This window comes from Talpa europaea, assembly GCF_964194135.1.
Source record: "Talpa europaea genome assembly, chromosome: 2".
Taxonomy (NCBI): Eukaryota; Metazoa; Chordata; class Mammalia; order Eulipotyphla; family Talpidae; genus Talpa; species Talpa europaea.
In genome coordinates, this window is record NC_140068.1 from 56528461 (window position 1) to 56537777 (window position 9317).

At 36.1% G+C, this 9317-nt stretch overlaps 1 pseudogene across 1 annotated transcript; it reads left to right on the plus strand.

Moving 5' to 3' along the window:
* Nucleotides 1–847: 847 nt before the first annotated feature.
* On the plus strand, nucleotides 848–9008 carry LOC311187240 (homeobox protein NANOG-like; annotated as a pseudogene). The gene is made up of 2 exons: nucleotides 848–1121; nucleotides 8328–9008. The product of its transcript is annotated as a homeobox protein NANOG-like (transcript).
* The last annotated feature ends 309 nt before the right edge of the window (nucleotides 9009–9317 follow it).

Below are 9317 nucleotides of genomic sequence, written 5' to 3' on the forward strand. Positions count from 1 at the left end.
TGCACTATAACCTTATATAAGTTTCAGGTGTACAAAATTAAAAATCAATTTATGCAAATATTATACAAAGTTCACCACTAAAAGTCCAATTCTATCCTTCCACATACATTTGACCCCTTTTTTGATTCTCGTAACTAAATCTGAAATCTCATTAGTCATCAAGGGCAGCTTATAATGGCCCTGATTAGTAATTACGTACAGGAAGCACTTCTAAAGAAAGTGTGCTGGAGAGAGAGGGCCTCAGTTCTTGCACCTGCCAGTGCAAGAATTGCATCTCTGCCCCTTTGACAACTGTCTGATTTCATTGTAAAAGAGAGATAATAATGCCTACCTCGGCAAAATTTCTCTGAAGCATTAGCAATTATCTATGCAAAATATCCAGCACATAAGCAGCACATAGTAGAGAGCTACTCCCAATATTATAAAATAAAAAGTATTAGGTTATAAAACATTCAGTGTGACCTGAAAAAGGTATTACAGAAAGAAGGAAAGAGAAGGGAACACCTCAATTGTCTTACACTTGATGCTGATATGCTTAAATCTTACATTTTGGTATCACTGAGAAAATAAAGCATTTTTCTTTTGATCTTGTTACCACTTATTGACAAAGATTTAACAGGGATGTTATATTTTGCTATGTTATGTTGTGTTACGTAGCACAATAAAGTTCGATTTATGGAATTCCTACTCAAAGTTTACAGTATCATCCCTAAAACCATCATGGTAATTTACTGGATATTTACACAATTCTGTTGCCAGAGTTGTTTGCAGCAGAAGACCTGCAGTTGCTTTATATGAGAGTGGATGAGACTGCCTCCCAACCTGATAAATTCAGTCCTTCAGAATAATGCCACCAAACACATACGGAAAAGATGGGAAAAAGAGGTGTAATGCAACCAACCCATACCGGGTAGGTTCTTTACTGGTTCTAGCAGCCCTGTTGAAGTCTTCATGCTCTCCGCTGTTCATCATTGCCTTACTCTGTCACACTCTGCCACTCCCTGCCGCACTCCTCCACCCTCGGCACCACACCACCACACTGCACTCTGCTGCACCACCCTTACTAGCCCCGGCCTTGGCCCAGGTGAATCGCATCTACATCTTTCCACATCCTACTCCAGGTGCCCACCACCAAGCATGCATTCAGGACTGCAAGGATCTATCATTATGCCTAAGGGCGGGAGGTCAGAAAAGCCTGACACATTTTCACTTACCCTACAAGAGGTTTTATTAAAAGAAAGCAGTAAGGACCCCTCAATCTTAATTGTACATGAAGAGAGTCTGACAATGTTAGCGCACAGTATTATTTTCATCTACTTCCGATATCAGGCACCACCTGGACTCCATACCCCAAAACCTCCCAAACCAGTTTCTGCACCTTCACTTGACTCCCAAACCTGAACCTGCTCCAGATTGGGGAAGGGCCCTTTCTTGGCCTCCTAAGTCACTTCCTAAGTCACTCCTCTTCACAACCGCCACTATTCCTCACACTCCTATCAAGAACCCTTGTAGGAAAAAAGTATCTTTCCCTGAGGACAATTCCCTATTTTCTGAATTACAACATCCTGAGTGAAAATGCCCCTCTCCAGCATTTTTACCCATCTACAAATCTTGTCCTTCTTCTCAGTCAGGAAATGCAAGGGTAAGGTGAATTCTGTCTACACTTTTCTACCCTTTCATGACCAGTACTTTGTCGCTGAACCCCAACCTCAGCACAGGGCCACATGCAGAGTAGGGGATTATTCAAGATTGTTGCCTGAACAGTCGAACGAATGAACAAACTCCCATGTTAGGCTCAAAGATTTCCAAAATTATCAAGGGTTAAGCTTTTCTGTTCAGGAGAGTATTATTTTGCTTAATCTTCCAGAATGACATCTAGAGATCTTTCAAACCGCTTCTGCCACCTGCTTCTATATTCGTTATCATCCATTTCTTTTCTGTCAGAAATCTTTGTGTTATATTTAACTGAAATCTTAAAAGAAATTTAACATCTCCTGATCAGCATCTTTTAATTAGCATATTGAGCTTCCCTGAATGCCAGAGTAAATTGCAGTATTCATTGAAGCTACTAATACTGACAAATTGGAAAACACTCGAATATTAAAACAACTGGTGCAAATCAAAAATCAATTTCCAGAGAACCCTTACAAGATAGGAAAGCAAGAAATAATGACCAGGAAAATTTATTTCTCTTTGCTAGAGAGAAATGTCTGAATTTTTATGTGAAATTATTATCTTTTTAAACCCATGAGGTTTCAAGTATAAATCTACTAATTTGGTAAGGCATGTAATGACATGTGAAGTGCTTAGAACACTGCCTGACCTGTTATTATCAAAGATAAAGGTTTTTAAATATTTCAGGAGATGTTGACCAAAAAACATGCATTAACAGGATTAAGAGCTAGATCTATAAAAAGGTAAAATGAACTCAATTTGTTTTGCCTTAAAGGGTATGATTTAACCTCAGCTCCCTCTTTATGAAATAATGGAACCAGAAAAAAATGGATTTAAATTTTAAGGATTTGTGGAAAATAATATTAGCAATGTTAGTAAATACTAAAACCGTCTACCTAGCATGACTGGAAGGTTTGTTCTTGAACATGTTTAAAGGTCATAGTTGGGTAACCTGAAAGTCACTTCTCATAACCTTATTTATTGATGACACAGAATTACTTACTACAGGAACCCCTCCTAATTCTCCAAGCAATTCAAACGTTGTGATTGGTATATAAAAAAGCAAAAGACTGGATTCTTCTCCCTTGTCTAGAACATAAAAAATAATCAGATAATCTGAGCATGAAAAAATATGCACACCCAGAGGCAATAGAGTTTTGAAGGAATTCAGCAAAGGCCTAAGCGTGCTTACTTGTTCTTTTTGGCTTCTAGGAAGAATCATTTGTGCTGTGCCATTTCTGCATTCTGCTCATCTATCTCACCCTTGTAAGTAAGAAGACAGATCAAAGTATACAGAAGTTCTTTTCAGGTGAGAGAGAGAGAGCATGAGTCTGTGTGTTTCAAATGATGCCTGCCACAAGAATAAAGCATGCCCAAACACTAGCTATACATGGCCGTGCTTCTAAATCTGAGAATGATGACCTCCCCAGATTAAGACTAAGCCAGTAAGAAAGCCAAGAAGATGGATTCTGAGCAGCACTTGTTATTGGAGAATAGATTTCTTTCCAGACTTACGATCAAGACCAATCGATTGAGAGCATTTGGGACTCGTCGAGCTTGACTACATCTCTTTATTATGGTGGTACAAGGTTCTGCATGTTTCTTATGTGATTTGAGAATAGTGGTTCTCAAAGTGTTAACTGAGACTAGCAGTGTCTAAATCACCTGAGAATGTGCAAGAAATAAAAATTCTGGGCCCTTGATCTGCCAGACCAGAAACTCTGGGGGTGGAGACAAACATTCATTGTTTTAGCAAAGCTTCTAGGTGATTCTAAAGTCTGCAAATGATGAGAACCTCTGTTCTAAAGCAGCATTCAAGGGTTTCTGGAACCATGTCTGTACTCACCTTTAGGCAGAAAAATCAAGAGAGTAATTTACCCATTCTAGTCTATTATAACAGAACATTCAGTTCAGAGACTAGGTGTCATAGACAACCAAAGGATATGTGTGAAATGGCTGTTGAATGGTTGAACAAAATGAATACTTCTCTATCACTTACCATAACTAAGAAGATACAAAAAAGTCAAAAAGAATTGGGACATGATTTACAATTAATATATGATGCTTATAATATGTTACAGCTAATATGTAACTGATATGTAACTAGGTGACACAGTTAGATAAATCCTGAAAGTAAATAAATGACCTATAAAAACAAACTGTTGGGGGAAAAGATAAGACGATATGCTCTGAATCTGAGAAGTGTGCTCATAACAGCTTAGCAACTGATATAGAAATTCACTAAGTATAAAATAACTAACACTTTTTATGTTGTATTAATGCCATTGAGTGTGGTTGGTATTATTATCACTGCACAAGGGTACAGTTATCCTAGCCAATTGGATCTAGCAGTTAAAATGAGAAAGAAAAGGCAATATATATAGTAGAGCCAAAAATATCAGGCTCATTTAGAGAATTTTTCCTGAGATCTTCGTTAGATCAGCTAATAATATTTTAAAAGCTTATTTAGATACAGCAAAATGAGACATTAAACTTTATAGAATTCATAGATCTACTTATAAGCAAATTTATGCTTATGTGTCCTTATTGTTTAAAAAAAGTAGAAGAGAAAGGGAAAATAATCACATTAACAGTTAGGAAAAGAAATATAAGTAGTTTCAGGAAAAAATATAATAACAAAGTCAGAAATTTAAAAAGACAAAAATTGAGTTAATTGAGAATTTTAAGCATAGCTCTTTAAAAAGAGAGAGACAAAAACAGCAGAATTACAAATGAGGGTACAGAAACTGTTTGAAAATTTTTAAGTATACTATGGATAATTATAAGCAAACAAACAATCAACAAAATAGATAATTTTCTGGAAGAAATTACCAAAACTGACATTACAACAAAAAGAAAGCCTGACAAGAGCAATACTGAAGAAATTATTGATAGCGTTATTAAAGAGCATACCTCATAAAAGGCTTCAGTCCATTAACCAGGGAATTATTTCAGGCATTCAAGGAGCAAAGAATTCCCATGTTGAATATAAACAGTTACTGTATTAAGAAAAAGATAGGAGAGTGCTTACATCATTCAATAAAGTATATATCCCTGACACCAAAATCTAGCAAGTTTAAAAGAAAAATGAAAACCGCAGACCAATTTTGCTTGTGAATATAGGTGCAAAAATCATAAGTTCTATAAAATACTAGCAAAGAATTCAAGTTATATTTAAAACAATCCATGTTACAAGTAGATTTTATCCCAAGATTTTTAAGAAGGTTAATATGAACAACTTATACCATTTTAGTAGACTAAATGGCAAAAACTAAATTGTACAATTGCTACTTAGAAGACACTTAATAATCATTCCTGCTAATGACATTTTTAAAAAGGAATAATGACTACTTCTCTGACATTAATAATAAAATATTTTCCAAATTAATCTCAACATTATATTTCATGGGGTTATATTACAGTATCTTTCTCAAATATGAGTTCTCATGTGAAGTTCTTTGAAGAAAAAGAGGCAGGAGGATTCCTTGTCCAAATAAGCACAGTAATGCTGAATGGAACCAAGTTTAAACATTTCTGACTGCAGGACTTCTTGAAAACATTAATATGGTAGTATGAATTGCAAATCTCAATTTACTGCTTTTTTTTTCCCTCAAAGCACTAGCCCCCTCAGAATTTCTATCATTACTTAATTGCTTTATTAACTGTGGCTAGTAAAAGAATGATGCAGAAGCAGACATAATAGAGATGAATCTTAAAGGAATGTAGCAAATACAGATTATATATGTCACAGAATTATCTATAATTGTTATATATGTGCATATTCCCAGTAGCAATAAGGGACATACAACTTCTTGCACGTTCTAGATTACAAAACTGAGCTACATGAAAAAATACAATAGTTTACAAAAATACAAAACATTTTCTTAATGAGTAGACATACATTCCCAGTTGAGAAGGTTGAAATTTACAATCAAAATCCCATTTGCATTAACAGTTTCTTAAATGGATGACTTTTTAAAGTTCACCTGAAAAATTAAAAAATGAGAACAGATTCTTATACTTTTATAGTTTGATTTAATTTTTTAGTAAATTCTTTTGGAAAAGAACACAATAAAGTAAGTGGGGAATCTTTAAATTGATCAACCCTGAAATTCCACATTTGAAGAATAGCCAAAAATAAAAGTACATATACAAAATCTGGAAGTGTTATATATGCAAAGATATTCCTCATCTTATTATATATAATGGCAAAAAAAAAATTCTATGTGATAGTAGCTATTATTTCCAGACCAAATCTTCACAAGCAGATGGCATAATATACTGATAAGAAAATTGAGGTTCAAAAAGGAGAAATAATTTACATCTGATCACAGATCAGAAAAATTAGTTCAGCCTGCAATTTCAAGCTCAGATTTTGGTCAGCGTTGCTGCACTTTTCACTGTCTAATGCTGCCATGAAGTTGTAACAACAGAGGACTATTAAAATAAATATCTCACTCCTATTCCTCAAAGTATTGTGATCCTTCAAAATATGTGAAGATTTTGCAGTAAAACTAACAATGTTTATGATATTGTAACATGTAAAGGAGCTATAAGCTTATATGTACAATGTCACAACTAATAAGGAAACCCATATACCTGGACAAAAAAGACTGAGAGGAAACTCCAAAATGCTGGTAGTTTTTATTGGGGTGATGACTTCATTGATGGTATTTTTTTTAATTTGTTGGTAATGTAGTTATGTTACTTTAATTATAAAAGATAAGCTTATAAATTGAAAAAGAAGTTAAACATTGTAACATACAGGAGTAAATTCCATAAAAGAAGAAAACACTGTCTAAAAGAGAGGAGCTTTGGAGATCATAATGTAGTATTGACAGATGTCAAACTACAGTGCTGTGTCCCTGAAAACTGCATATTGTATAAATAAATGTCACTTCAGTTAAAAAAAATTAATTCGAAGAGGAGCTGTGTCTGATATGGTTTCTTTCACAGAATCTTGCATGTATTTTGCACATATTATGAACCGAAGAAATATGTTGTGACTAGATTGAATCATTTCCACATATTACAGTTTTTTTTTTTGCTAGAAACTGAACACTGACCAAGCAGCACTGAACAAGAAACAAAAAACCTTATCTGATTGAAATTACAAGAGAGATAGGAAAAATATAGTATCCATTTTGAAATTTGGCTTCAGCATCTGTAGTGTATTGATTTTATAATGTCCAGAGCAACTAAATGCAACAAACACATAATGTGCCACACAGCAGACTGTCTGAAGTTACTTTGGTCATCACCTAAATTTTAGAGAAGAGGCCAGGGACATAGAGACACTATCAAAGAAAATTGATTTTTTACAGCTAATAACCTGTGCTTGGTGGCAGAACACAGTATCAAAATCACCATTCTGTGTTCGGATAATTTCACCAGCTTTCCCTGCTGTTCCTCTGACACTCCCACAGCTCTCCATCTGCTGCCAGCCACCTCCTGCTCCCAGATATTCTGATGACCACACAAGTAGGGTTCAAAACATGACCCAGTAATTTGTATTGTATCTTTGATCCTCAGTGCTTTTTCCACTGTGATACAGAGATCAAAGTCTCAGGAAGGGAACGGTGGTGACATATCTTTCAAGGAAATTGAATTTTTCCTACTAGAGGTGAGAACACTTAAGAGGACACTTTATCCCCAATACAACATTTCCTCTACTTTAGGAACAGTTTGGCCTGGAATGGAAGCCAGGTACTATGGCTTCAACTCCCAGATCTCCTCTCTAGCAAGGTTATTTATTACCATGTGAACCCTCCTCCCAGGGTTAGATGCAATAACCCCAGCACCATTAAACTCTAGAGAACAGACTTAACATCTGGATTAAACCTACATAAAATGTGGAGAAACACTTGAACCACAGGCAGCTGCTAGCAGTTCTCTCAAGTAGAAGCATCCCCAAGCACCCAGAGCAAAGAGAGGGCACTGGGAAGAGCCAAAGGAAATGGCCCATGAGCTCTTTATGTTTTCTCCTCTCTTTATTCATTCTTTCCCCCATTACCACTCACTGCACAGTGCTGGTCAGACTGAGATGAAGACAGTAATGAGGAAGATAGACAGTCTCAGAGGTAGAGTGGTAAATATAAGTAGAGACCCATACATAGCAATTTACCTGAGTCCTCACTAAAAAAAAAGAGGTCAGGACATTCCCCATGTATATGGAAAAAAGGGGTAATATTCCAATAAGTTTTTCATTTTATCTTTGACACCAAAATAATCCAGCCATCTCAACAACTAACCCATTAAGTGCCCAACATTGGACCAGGCAACTTTAGTGATATGGCTACTTTATGGTTTTCACATAAAGTTGATGTATTTACATACATACAAACACATATAAACACATACACAAAAATGGAATGGAGAAACAATTAGAAACAATGGAGTATGCTGAAGTCAAGAATATTTTGAATATATATTTTTAAGGCTTAGGTTTATTGTGAGGAAATCCTCCCATGATTATCAACTGAAGTACTATATGACAAACAGTAATAACCAAATTTCTTAGTGTAGAAAACTTCATACTCGTAATAATTACTTTTAATCATTACTTTAATCAAAATCATTACTTTTAAACTTGATATTCAAATAATATTTGCAGATTTAAATCTGATCTTTCAGACAATCTGGATCTCTTGCAGGGGAAGATGGAATACCGGGTTTCCCTCTCCTTCAGTGTGAATGTGGATCCAATTTGTCTCCAAAGTCTGCCTGGACACTATTTAATTCTAGGGACAATTCACTGATGCCTGAAATCTATAGATCTGAAGAAAATTATGCATCCTTGCAAACATGCTCCTTTGAGACAACCCCACATGGAGACTGTCTCCCCTCTTCTTTCCTCCATGGATCTGTTTATTCAGGACATCCCTGATTCTTCCACCAGCTGAAAAATAAGCCTACTGTCTACCTCTGCAGAGGAAAGCACAGTGAAGAAGGAAGACAAGGGCCCAGTCAAGAAACAGAAGAGCAGAACTGCATCCCCTCAGACCATCTCTACATACTGAATGATAGACTTCAGCATCAAAATATTTCCGCCACCAGCATATGCAAGAATTTTTCAATATCCAGAACCTCAGCCACAAACAGGTTAGGATCTGGTTCCAGAACCAGAGAATAAAACATGAAAGGTGGCAGTATAATAGCTGTCAAAGAACAGCAACAGTGTGACTCAAAATCTCCTTACATGAATAGTATACCCCTGCTTCTATTCCTATCATCAGGGATTTCTGGGGAACACTCCTGGAAGCCTCCCAACATGGAGCAATCAGACCCAATATACTCCAAGTTGGAAGAAAGAAACCCGGAGCAGCCAGTACTAGAAGAGCCAGATCAGATGTGCTCAAGCTAGGAATAACCAGGCCTGGAACAATCAGTTCCACAACTCTGGAGAGGAACCCCGTCAGCCTCTGATCCAGTTCCAACAAAATTCTCCTGCCAGTGATTTGGAAACAACCTGGGGAACTTCTGGGGAAAGCTGTAATATAATTCAGAATAACTCCAAGTATCTTAGTATCCACCAAATCATGGGTTTATTCCCAAATTACTCAATGAACATACAATCTGAAGATGGGTATATTCATCCTCCATTTGGGCAGTGGCTGTGTTACTTCTGGGATGTTTGTTTTAGA